Here is a 12605-nt window from a genome sequence, read left to right as displayed (position 1 = left end):
AGTTCTTTAGCTGGGACTTTATAATTTCCAAAAAGGACAGGGGGTTACGTCCTATTCTAGATCTACGTCAGCTGAAGCGCTCACTATTAAGGCTCAGGCTCAAGATGCTGACCCTGAAGCAGGTTGTGTCTCAAATCAGATCTGAAGACTGGTTTGTCACGATAGATCTAAATGATGTATTCATTCTACCTTCCCACAGGAAATTCCTGAGGTTTACTTTCTGGGCCAAAACTTACCACTACCAGGTGCTTCCATTGGGTTGTGCTCTCACCCTTTACTTTCACAAAATGCTTGATTGAGACTTTGACCATGCTGAGGCTCCAGGGCATCCAAATTCTGAACTATATGGATGATTTGGTTGATATTAGCTCAATCAAAGTTTTGATGTCGTTCTTGCCTGTATAAAGGAGCTGGGGCTTAGACTAAACACCAAGGAGAGTGTTCTTTCTCCAATACAGAGATCCAGCATCTTAGGTAGTATGGGATTTGACCATTATGGACAGTTCTGGAGAGAGTTTGTCGGGACAGAGCCCGTCTTCTCCTGGTGGCCCCTTAGTGGCCAGGCAGACCATGGTTTGTGGAACTGGTGGCTCTTCTCATACAACCTCCTTGGGAGATTCCTCCCAGGAAGGATCTTCTCTTCCAGGCAGGGGCACCCTGGATCAAGGGGCACAGCTCTTAGCTGCTGGTCTCCACGAGGTCGTATGCTACTAAATGGCACCTGTTCTCTGTGTGGTGCGAGTATCACCAGGACCCAATTAACTGCCAGTACTGAAGTTCCTTCAGGAGCAGTTCACCGCAGGGTTGTCTGACAAGTGACTTGGTGACAAGTTTTCTGCGCAGAGGCTGAGGCCCGGGTGCCTGTGTGGGACTTGGCCGTTGTTTTGGAAGCCCTGTCTAAGCCTCCCTTTGAGCCCTTAGCCGAGGTAACCCTTAGGATTCTTTTAGTCCCCAAAGAGGAATGAGGACCTTCAGGCTCTCTCTGTGGCTCTGTCCCTCCTGGAGTTCACCCCAGGTATGGCCATTGCCTTTCTGTACCCCAGACTGGGGTATGTTCATAAGGTGCCCTTGGTTCTGCCCCGACTTGTCATGCTGCAGGCAATCTATTCTTCTCCTTTTCAGGCCCCTGACCAGGAGAAGCTAAACTGACTGTGTCCAGTGCGAGCACTGGATACATATGTTTTCAGGACAGATCTGTGATGGAAGTCGGACATATAAAAACAAAAAAGGGCTCCCTGTGACCAAGCAGACCCTCAGCAGGTGGATTGTGGATGCCATCTCATCCTCATATGAGTCCTCTGGTCTCCCAGCATCTTTCGGTGTCAGAGCGCACTAGTTCCCCTCCAAGTCATTTGCAATGCTGCAGGCTCTATAACTTTGACTTTAGAGACACTTCTGGCTCCTCCGTACTTCGGTCTAGCTGTGCCCAACCACACTAGGTAGGGACTGGTCAGTCTGGCGTGAATAGACTCCCATTCCCAAAGCGTTGTTGACCCAGCTCCAATTCCTGAAAGGGAACGTCTCTAGGTCACGTATGTAACCCAGGTTCCCTGAGGAAACGAGACACTGCATCTCCAAGTCACACTCCCTGCATCCCTGGGGCACTTCCTTCCCTTTCAGAAGCAAGCATCAGCTTCACTGTTTGTGGGTTTTATAGCCCCATGGTCATGGCATTACCCCGCCAGTGAAGTTGCGCTTCTCTGTTGTTGACGCAGCATTTTGTTCCCTCAGGTAACCTGGGTTACATACATAACCTAGAGATGGTCTTTCGCAGGCAAAGATTTTAAAGCAGACTTGAGTTTCAAGATGTGCTGTTAGAGCTATTTAAAAAAAACAAAAAACAAAGAAATGGTTAATTTGAGGACCATAGATGCCTTGATTGTGCAAAGAAACTTAACAAGAAAACTTAAACCAGTGACACCCAGATACACCCATTTACTGTCTGGAGGACTCTGGCCATAATTAGTCTTTATACTAAAATTGCAGCTAAAAAGCCATGCCTCCGACATGGAAACAAGGCAAATCAATTCAACTATGAATGAAAACACAGGAAAACAGGTGGACTGATGAAAATATTTGGTTGTAGTAGGAGGCAAGTTTGCCAAAGAGCTGAAGAGTGGTACAATAATGAGTGTCTGCAGGCAATAGTGAAGCCTAATGGAGGTTTCCTGCAAGTTTAGGGCTGCATTTCTGCAAATGTCCTCAATGCTGAGAAATACAGGCACTGATCAATCATGATACGTTACCATGATACAGATTATCTCTCATGCAATACCATCGGTGAGGCATCCCACATTTAGGCCCACATATATTTTGCAGCAGGATAATGACCCCAAACATACAGCCAATGTCATCTTTAGCATAGAAATGAACAATGAGTACTGGAAGTAATAGTTTGGGCTCCCACAGAGCCCTGATCTCAATGTCATCAAGTCTGTCTGGGATTACATGATGATGCAGTAGGATTTGAGGCAGCCTACATCCCAGATGTTTGGAACAACCTACCTGCCAAGTTCCTTCAAAAACTGTGTAAAAGTATACCAAAACCGACAAAAAGAATTGATGCTAATTTGCAGGCAAAGGGTGGTTATGATAAATATTGATGAATATTGAAATATTCCACAACTATTAAAAGCTTTTATGCATTACTGTACAATTTCTCTTTCAGGGAAGGCAAAAGCAATTCATTTTCTCTAAAACCATACAGATGGTTGACAAAATAAAATAAAAGCTGGAATAAGTAAGTAGAGAAACATCACAGACATGTAATGCATGATACAATTAAGCAATTAACCTCCTACCATGCTCTATGGCGTATGAATATAATCTCAAGCAAGCCTAGTTATTCTTAATTGTGGATCAAGACTAAAGAATGTAAAAGACCTAAAAAATCTGACTTTGAAAGAATGCTTATTATTAGGACCAGAGAGCATGTTTCAGTTACTGGAAGACTGACTAAAGTGACATCTTCATTTTGAACGATGAGAATGAAGTCTGTAAATAGGGCTGGATGTTGTGGTTGAACACACATATTTACTGATTGTGATGGTTGTGAGAAATTGCTTTTCAGGTGACTGAGAATGTCAGTGCATGACATGATCAGACTGTCAGCAAGAAAGCCCCTCATTACAATGATGAATGCACATTTGAGAGTTTGGTGGTATGAAAACCACAGGCACTGGAGACAAAAAGTGATATTTTCAAATGAGCTATCCTTCACCAAATGCGTGACTGCTTGACTCCTGCTGTGGCTCTGTTATGCTATGTAGGACTGAGCTCCTCTACCTTCAGAGGATCATTACAAATATATACAAATTTCTCTGACTGATTTATGCTATAATTAAACAGAATTGACTATTTCCAGAGATCTACCCCATCCACAGGGTATAAGGGTTCACAGATTGGTTTAATAAAGATAAGATTGATGTAACTCATATGATATGGGTTTTGCAGTAGCAACTGTAGATCTCAAGCATCATCAAATCACCAATTGGGGAAATATCTTTTGGAGGTTTTGGTGTTTGTCTCTCCAGTACATTTTCAGAAGACACATTCAAGCAGTTATGTTGGCACCTTAAAAAAACACTTTATTTTGGTTTCTTGGAAACTTTCCACCAATCAAACATTACATAACATAAAGTAACATTCTACAATGAGGAGCTTGAATATTCAGGATGATATAGAACTCCTATCACACATTTGCATGTTCAATCATCCTCATACTGATTAGTCACACCTGTTTCCAGTTACACACTCATCACAGCCACAATTTAAATGGACTCTAATTTATTTAGCACATTAATAAAGTAATTTCTTCAGTTGACATTGTTCACTGCTGTTTATCAAGCATTCGTTTTTTTTTTGTTTGTTTGTTTTTGACCAATGCTTGCTTTATGCTTACGGTAAATTTGCCTGGCTGATTATTTAAAATACATCATCTTAATCTGCATTTGCATCCACTATCTTTCTCATTACATAAAATTAAGGCTGTATTCCTAGCATAATAGTCATGTGATCACCTCCCATTTTGAATTCTATGGATTTACATATCAGTACCTAATAAATAAATAATCTGTTCTTTATAACGTCTTAAATATTTTATAAATACAACCTCAGAAGTACAACATGACGTATTACAATGTAATTTTTTTTTTTTATAAAAATAAACCCAAAATGGAGAAACTATGTGTGAAAAGTACCCTTAAACCATGTGTAAAAAATATAGTACATATTATGATTCAATAGCTTGTACAGTAGAATTACCTTTAGCAGAATAACTGGAAGTAATAATTTTTAGTATGACTTCATTCATCTTTCATGTTGTGGAAGAAAGTCTCTAGGTTAGGTATGTAACCCTAGTTTCCTGAGGGAACAAGACGCTGCGTCGCAACGCTTTCGGAATGCTTCCATGTTGTCCATGCTCTAAATCATGTGTGTAATCTGTCCAATGGACGGCGGGGTGACGTCATATCCAGGAAGCTATAAAAAGCACATGGAGTGAAACCAAAGGCAGCTTCTGTAAAGGAGAAGCAAGCACTGCAGGGATGCCAGCAGTGTCGCATAGAGACACAGTGTCTTTATGCAGAAAGGAAATGGCTACAGAGAGGGCCTGTAAGTCTCCAACTGTCTTCAGAAAGCAAATGGCCAATAAGAACACAGTCTTAACTGTGAAGTGCCTCCAAGATGCCTCAGCCAAAGGCTCGAAGGGGGCTCAGACAGAGCATCCAGCACAACGGCCAGGTCCCACCCAAGCACTCTGGGTCACACCGGGGCCCTCAGCCTAGTGCCACGCATTATTCTGCGCAGTGATTTCCCTGCAACTGGGGCATGATACGCCAAAATGGTGTACGCTTAAACTTTTGGAGCCAACCCTTGGTGAACTGACCTTGAAGGAATTCCAGCACTGAACCAACCAGGCAGTGAACTGGATCCAAATGGTGGTGCTCACACCACACATTGAACAGGCGCCATCTTGCGGCATACGACCTGCTCATGGAGAGAGCTCTAGAGTGGAGAATGATCTCTACCACCTTGGTGGAGAGACTGAAACCTCTGAGCTGTACCACCTCTGGGGCCACAGTCTCCACAACTCTAGGTGGGGGTGAACTATCGTGCCACCTGCTTGAAAGACGAGATCCCTCCTCAGAGGAATCTGCCTAGGAAGGGCGCTCGAGGAGGGTTACCAGGTCTGCAAACCATGGTCTGCTCGGCCACCTTGGGGTCACCAGAAGGAGAGGACTTCATCTCAGCGAACTCTCCCCAGACCTCCCAGGAGCAACGCAACAGGGGAAAGGCATACAGGTGTAGCCTTGGCCACGCCTGAGCCATGGCATCCAGCCCTTGGCATCAAGATGTGAACAGGTCTACTGAACTTTGCTGAATCTCTCCTAAAATCTGCTCCACCACATGATGATAGAGCTGCCATTCCCCCGGGTCTCAAACCCTGCCTCAACAGAATGTTTGCTGCTTCGTTCAACCGGCCCAGGATGTAAGATGCTCTCAAAGACAGCCAGCATCTCTAGGCAACTGATGTGTCATAGTAGATGTGGCCCTTAAGGGTATCAGTCTTTCGAGACTGACTCTGGTATGCCTGTAGCAGAAGCAACACCCTGATGTGGCTCTGGTAGCCTTAAAGGAGGTGGCAAGTGATACTGGGTCGAAACCTAGGAGGATGCTCTCTAGAGATGGCTGTGCCCTGAAGCACATTCGGTGGCAGGGTTAACGGACCAGGTCCCTGAGGGAGCCGGGACGGGGCGGGCACCAAGTAATGCTGTGCAGCACTCCTCTTAATGGTCAAAACCACAGAACGTCCTATGTCAGGACTTTTTGGTTGAAGCCCCTTCTATTGAAAATGACCGTCTTCAGTATTCCTGACAGGGGGATTGCATGATGTGACGCTTCGTTTCTGTGCCTTATTATGGGAGGTGCTGGGTTGATCTTGGGGCTGCGCCCGGTGAGCAGCCTCATGAGAGCAGTGTGGGAGTTACCGATGTAATGCCGCAGCTTGTTTTTTACCCCCCTGAAACCTCTCAACCACTGCGTTAACGGAAATTGTCAAAAGGCCAGTGAGTGTAAGGGCGCGTCCAGCAGTACAACCCTATCTCTGTCAGACATGTCCAACAAGGTGAGCCATAGGTGTCTCTCGGTGGAGACCAGGGTGGCCATGGACCAGCCAACTGCCTATGCGGTCTCTTTGTTGGCTCTGAGAGCCAGGTCCGCCGTATGGTGGAGCTCTTGAACCTGGCTGCCTGAGGCACCTTCCACATCCAGCTTTTGCGGCAGCATGTTACATATGCAGCACAGCCATGGTGAACCAGCTGAAGCGTAAGCCTTCCCCACGAGCGCCAACGTATTGCAAAGGCCAGCATCTTTATATCTCGTGGCATCTCTCTATAACCCTGTTCTTTCAGCCTAATGATGTATGAGTATAACGCTGCTTTGGAATTAAATGGGCAGGCTGAAAAAGTCAGGCTTACTGAATGGAAGGACTCTCTTCTCACTGGCCGGTCAAACTAGATCGAGCTTGGCGACGGCACGAGTCACAACCTCCATGAGCTTCTCGACCTTGGTGTTGCAAAGCGCGCCCCCCTCTTTAGAATAAGAGAGGTGGAGCTGCAAGCTATCATCACAGGGGAAAGAAACCACCGGAAGGCATGCCTCCGAAGCCTGTCAATGAGTGCTGGACCAAGGTGAGGTTGGAGATAAGGACAAACCCATCTCGAAACCCTCTGCAATGTTTATTCACGACCCCCAGGAACTGCTACGCCACTTTGCCTCGGAAAGAGCGGGGCCAGAACCACGAGAAGTGAGGGCACCCTCCTTGCACAGTGCTCCCTTCGAGAACCCACTAAGCATGCTCTGCTCCCAAGCAAGCCACACACAAGCTGCATGTATCCCCCCGATATAGCGGGGGCAGGGAGGAACACAAAGCCAGAAGGTGTGCTTAGCTTTCTTAGTTGTCTTCATATTTTTCTTTAGACAAACAATAGACAAACGATTCAACAAATATACACACAGAGTGCTAAATAAACACACAGAAGCTGGCGCCAGTTTTACATTTACATTTGTGGCATTTAGCAGACGCCCTTATCCAGAGCGACGTACAAAAGTGCTTTGAGTCTCTAGTAATGAATAAATCTACACTGGTACGCAATATTACAAACTTAATATAAATATAACTCGAATTCTACAAACTTGGAAAGTGCGAATGTAGGTATTTCAGGAAGAGGTAGGTTTTCAGTCGTCATTTGAAAATAGTCAGGGACTCTGCTGTACGGACATCTAGGGGAAGTTCATTCCACCACCTCGGTGCCAAAACAGAGAAGAGCCTTGAAGTGTACTTACCTCTCATTCTGAGAGAAGGAGGTACCAGTCGAGCAGTGCTGGAGGATCTCAGACAGCGTGGTGCAGTGCGAGATGTGATGAGGTCACTGAGGTAAGATGGTGCTGGACCATTTTTGGCCTTGTAGGCAAGCATCAGTGTTTTGAATCTGATACTCCAGGTGCTTTTCATAGCTTCCTGGTCGTGATGTCATCCCACCGGTGACGCCGTGCCTTTCATTGGACAGATTACACACGTGATTCAGAGCGTAGACAACGTGGAAGCGTTCCCTAAGCATTGCAACGCAGCTCGAGTTCCTGAATGGGAATTTTGCCTCACTCTTTTTTACAATGTTACTTTGGTTTTTTGAGGCTCGCTATCACATGTTTATGCACAGCTCTCTTAAGGTCCTGCAACAGCATTTCGGTATAGTTACGGCTGCGACTTTGATCGGGCCATTGCAACAAATTGATTTTTTTTATTTTTGGCCCATTTTGTTATATATTTTCTGTGTGCTTGGGGTTGTTGCCCTGTTGCATGAGCCAAGCTTGTTAGTACATTAGTTGTCGGACAGATGGCCTCACATTTAACTCTAGAATACTTTGGTATACAGAGGAGTTTATGGTTGATTCAGGCTAGAAAACAAGCCCAAATCATCAACTCTCATTGTGCTTGACAGCTGGGATGATGTGTTACAATTAGAATTAGAATTAAAAACTAGCAAAGATAAACTCACATTTTTTTTTGGAAAAGTTACCAATGAATATACTGTAGGATCTGAACACAGGTATAGCCCTGTCCCAATCTCCAGACAGCTTAAATTCACAGATATGTACTCATATGTGTTTTAGATTCATCTCAGTATGTTTCCATTATAAGCAAACTTTGGAGTAGCTGATGAAGAAATCAATCTTCCAGGCTATCAATGAAGCGCCTTTCTGGTGCCTTTTGCCTAAAGTGCTTTTTCCGTTCTAATGGATAGAAGGTCCATTACAAGTAAATAGAATCATAAAGCACCTTTCTATGTGCACCACATTCCTGGAAATTGTAATATTATTATTTATTTTCTACATTTTTGTATTACAAAGAATTAAGAAATATTTGGCAGTCATCCTCAAAGATGTCTTTAAAGAGTTTCACTACTAACTTTTAAAAGGTTAATGTAGAATTAAAATGTGGCCTTAGAGGAGAATGAACTAAGGTCACGGGGATATACTTGATCATTATGAACTTATTATCAGTGAAATGCCAGTAGGATAACACCCAGCTCAGAGTGTTTGGGATGGATTTGGCAACAGTATCTCCTGGCACGACTGGCTTCAGCAGATCTCAGTGAGCGGTGGCTTTTTGCCAGAGGCCGGAAAGTGGAGTCACAGCAGGCGTGCTGGGTTTGTCCAGCTGGCTCCTAAATGTCCAATTTTCTATTGGAGAGATGAGAGCAGTGCAACAGATGCCTCTACCTGAAGGGATCTAATACTAGTAAGTCTGCCATTAGAGATGCCTAGTAATTAAATTCAGCCATTTGCATTTGTTTAATAACATCAATAAATAAACAGAAATTTATAGGGAAGAAAGGACCAAATTACCAAAACGGTCAACCAAAATCTGGTAAAAAATAGCCATGTTTGAAGGCTGTTGTGTCTGGTTGGAATTTGAGTCTGGCAGTGACCTAATATAAAGTCATTAACTCTACTACAAAAATAAATGTAATCAGTTGGGTTATAGAAAAAAAATAATCGTTTTAGTTAACTCTATACTGTACACACACACACACAGACACACACACACACACACTTAATTTTAAAGGACCTTCGTGGTAGATATGGTGTCTACTGCACTGATAAATTAACAACACAAACAGAAAGTAATTAAAGTTCAAATCAGTCACCTACATTACTATTAGAGTATCTATAAAAGTATATGGAATAATGGCATTTATATTTTTTATGATCCACTGCAAAAGTCTTTTTTTATTAACAACCATGTTTGCATATCAAATGCTCCCCTTCAGGGACTTGAGCTGCATCAAAATGCTTTGGGAATGCTTTCTGAGTCCACGCTCTGAACTACGTGTGTAATCAGTCCAATGGAAAGGTGTGACGTCACGACCAGGAAGCTATAAAAAGCACTGTCTTTTTGTCTGCGTGTGTTTGTTTTTGCCGGTAAATATTCGGGAATTCAGGAAAATGGAAAGTAAAGCTAAAGACAAGCTGTCTTTCAGGCTGTGTGTTCCTCCCTGCACCCGTTGTATTAGCCTATGTGTGGCTTGTCTCGGAGCGGAGCATGCTTGATCAGATTTCGGGGGAGCTGGCTGCTGTCCATGCGGATGGCAATTGAGGTCCTGGGGTTCGCAGATGGACCTGGCAGGGGGTTTGGAAATGGGACTGTCTCTTTCTCCTTCCTTACCTGCCGGGTCCAGCACCCTTCTCTTGGTTCGAAAGCATGCCGTTCGGAAGTGATTTGTGCCGGCTGATCAGCAGAAGCAGCACTCATCCAGCAAGCTAGACGAGTGCTTTCTGCAGCCTGCATTGCTGCCTCTGCACTGGGGTCTAAGCTTCATTTTACAGGGCACAGCCCCATCCCCAGCCCAGTACATCCAGCCATCGTGATGTGCAGAGACAGAGTCTCTCTACTCACACTTACCCTGCCAGGGATCTGAGAACCGTCATCAGGACAATCTGGGGACTCCACCGGAGGGGGCGACGTGCACCTCAGTATATTGCTATTACCAGCGAGTGCCACAATCAGTTTCCACCCAGCACCATAGCAAAGTTAGGGGGCTTGCTGCCTCTCAGGAGGCCCCTAGAACTGCACCAGACCTCTAGGCACACCAGATTCAGTCTTAAGAGAATGATTCCCTTAAGAGAATATCTAGCAGCCTGGAAATGCCTGCCAGATGTGTCTTAATGGGTCCTGCGCACTGTAGACAGAGGCTACACAATTCAGTTTGGGTCTCGCCTGCCCCGATTTTTATGGTGGGACCCAAGCAGGCTCTAGTGATGGAACTAAAAGTAAATACTCTCCTGAGGAAGGAGGCCATCAAGGTGGTCCATCAATTAGACAGAGAGTCCGGGATTTATAGCCAGTACTTTATAGTTCACAAAAAGAATGGGGGTTTGCGTCCCATTTTAGATCTGCGTCAGCTGAACCATTCACAAATGAGGCTCAGGTTCAAGATGTTTAATCAGGTTATGTCTCGAATCAGGTGCGAGGACTGGATTGTCACCATAGATCTGAAGGATGCGTACTTTCAAAAGGCCTTTTTCTCTCAAATATTATTTACAAATCTGTCTAAATCTGTGTTAGTGAGCACTTCTCCTTTGGTGAAATAATCAATCCACCTCACACTTGTGGTGTATCAAGATGCTGATTAGACAGCATGATTATTGCACAGGTGTGCCTTAGGCTGGCCACATTAAAAAGCCACTATAAAATGTGCAGTTTCATCACACATCACAATGCCACAGAAGTTTTGAGGGAGTGTGCAATTGGCATGCTGACTGAATGTTTATTTCTCTACCATAAGTCATCTCCAAAGGTGTTTCAGAGAAGTACATCCAACCGGCCTCACAACCACAGACCATGTGTAATCACACCAGCCCAGTACCTTCACATCCAGCATCTTCACCACCAAGATTGTCTGAGACCAGCCACCCGGACAGCTGCTGCAACAATTGGTTTGCATAACCAAAGAACCTCAGACTGTCAGAAACTGTCTCAGGGAAGCTCATCTGCATGCTCGTCCTCCTCATCGGGGTCTCAACCTGACTGCAGTTCGTTGTCGTAACCAACTTGAGTGGGCAAATGCTCACATTCAGTGCCGTCTGGCACTTTGCAGAGGTGTTCTCTTCACGGATGAATTCCGGTTTTCACTGTACAGGGCAAAATGCGTGAGGCAAACAGAGGCCACACAAGATACTGACTAGTTTTCTGACCCCCCCCTGGACCCCCAATACAGAAAAACTGCACATTTTAGAGTGGCCTTTTATTGTGGCCAGCCTAAGGCACACCTGTGCAATAATCATGCTGTCTAATCAGCATCTTGATATGCCACACGTGAGGTGGATGGATTATCTCGGCAAAGGAGAAGTGCTCACTAACACAGATTTAGACAGATTTGTGAACAATATTTGTGAGAAATAGATCTTTAAGTTCAGCTCATGAAAAATGAGGGCAAAAACAAGTGTGTTTATAATTTTGTGTAGTATAGATACAGTATATTCAGTATATATATTCAAGTGTTACATTTATATTTTTGTTCAGTATATATACACAAAGGTGTTGCGTCTATAATTTTGTTCAGTATAGCTGTATAGTATATATATATACTAACAGTTTAGACTGACGGCACACGTGGTTCACACGTGGTTTAGAGCGTGGACATGTGGAAGCGTTCCCAAAGTGCTGTTGACGCAGCATCTCATTCCTTCGGTGAATAAGGGTTACAAATGTAAACTGGAGACGTTTTCAGTTGTTCTTACAGTCATTATGAAGTTTCTTTTTATGGTCTTTATACATGTGGATTTCCTCTAATATATTCGAAAAATATATCTGTAGGTGGACTGGCTATGTGAAATTGCCCTGTGCCTTAAATGGGGGGGGGGGTTGAAAGAAGTGTAAAAAGTAGCTGAAAATCATACCTAAAATTATAAATAACTTACTGCAAAGCTAACTCCATTACAAGTTAAGTCACCAATTCCAATATGCTTTAAATAAAAGTCTTAGAGTATCTGATTTGAGCTGTGCTTGAGTATTTGGCTCATATTGAATGTAGATGCACTTTTCCTCAACCAAAGAAACATGTCAATGAAAAGCCAAAAGATTGTTTTGTAAGGTTTTATTTCCTAAATACAGACCAATTGTACACCGTTACACTTCATTAACAATCAACACAACAGCCATTTCAACATCGTCTCTTTTGCAGAATAAATAGATAGGGACCGGAAAAGTGTTCGTAAGTCAATTATTCATAAGTCGACAAGAGTGAGACTTACATGTTTCTCTCCCACAATGCATGCCAGGCTCTCTTCTTCTTCTCCCTTTGTTTGCGATGGATATTGAACGTTTTCTTGAATATATTAGATTTTCTTTGTTTTTTTATTTTTCTTGCATTTTTTGGGTGGCCATGGTTCGTATTTCCGGAAAGTCGGGCGTTTGTAGGTTGGGGTCGGACTGTATATTAAATCACAAATGTAGTTGAGTAAAGAGTAAAAGATGCTTATATCTTTGGTACTCAGAAAACTAAAACTTTTAGGAAAATTTCTTAAGTACAGTAACAATGCAC

The sequence above is a fragment of the Silurus meridionalis genome, chromosome 10 (assembly GCF_014805685.1).
Source record: "Silurus meridionalis isolate SWU-2019-XX chromosome 10, ASM1480568v1, whole genome shotgun sequence".
NCBI lineage: Eukaryota > Metazoa > Chordata > Actinopteri > Siluriformes > Siluridae > Silurus > Silurus meridionalis.
This window is presented reverse-complemented; position numbering follows the sequence as displayed.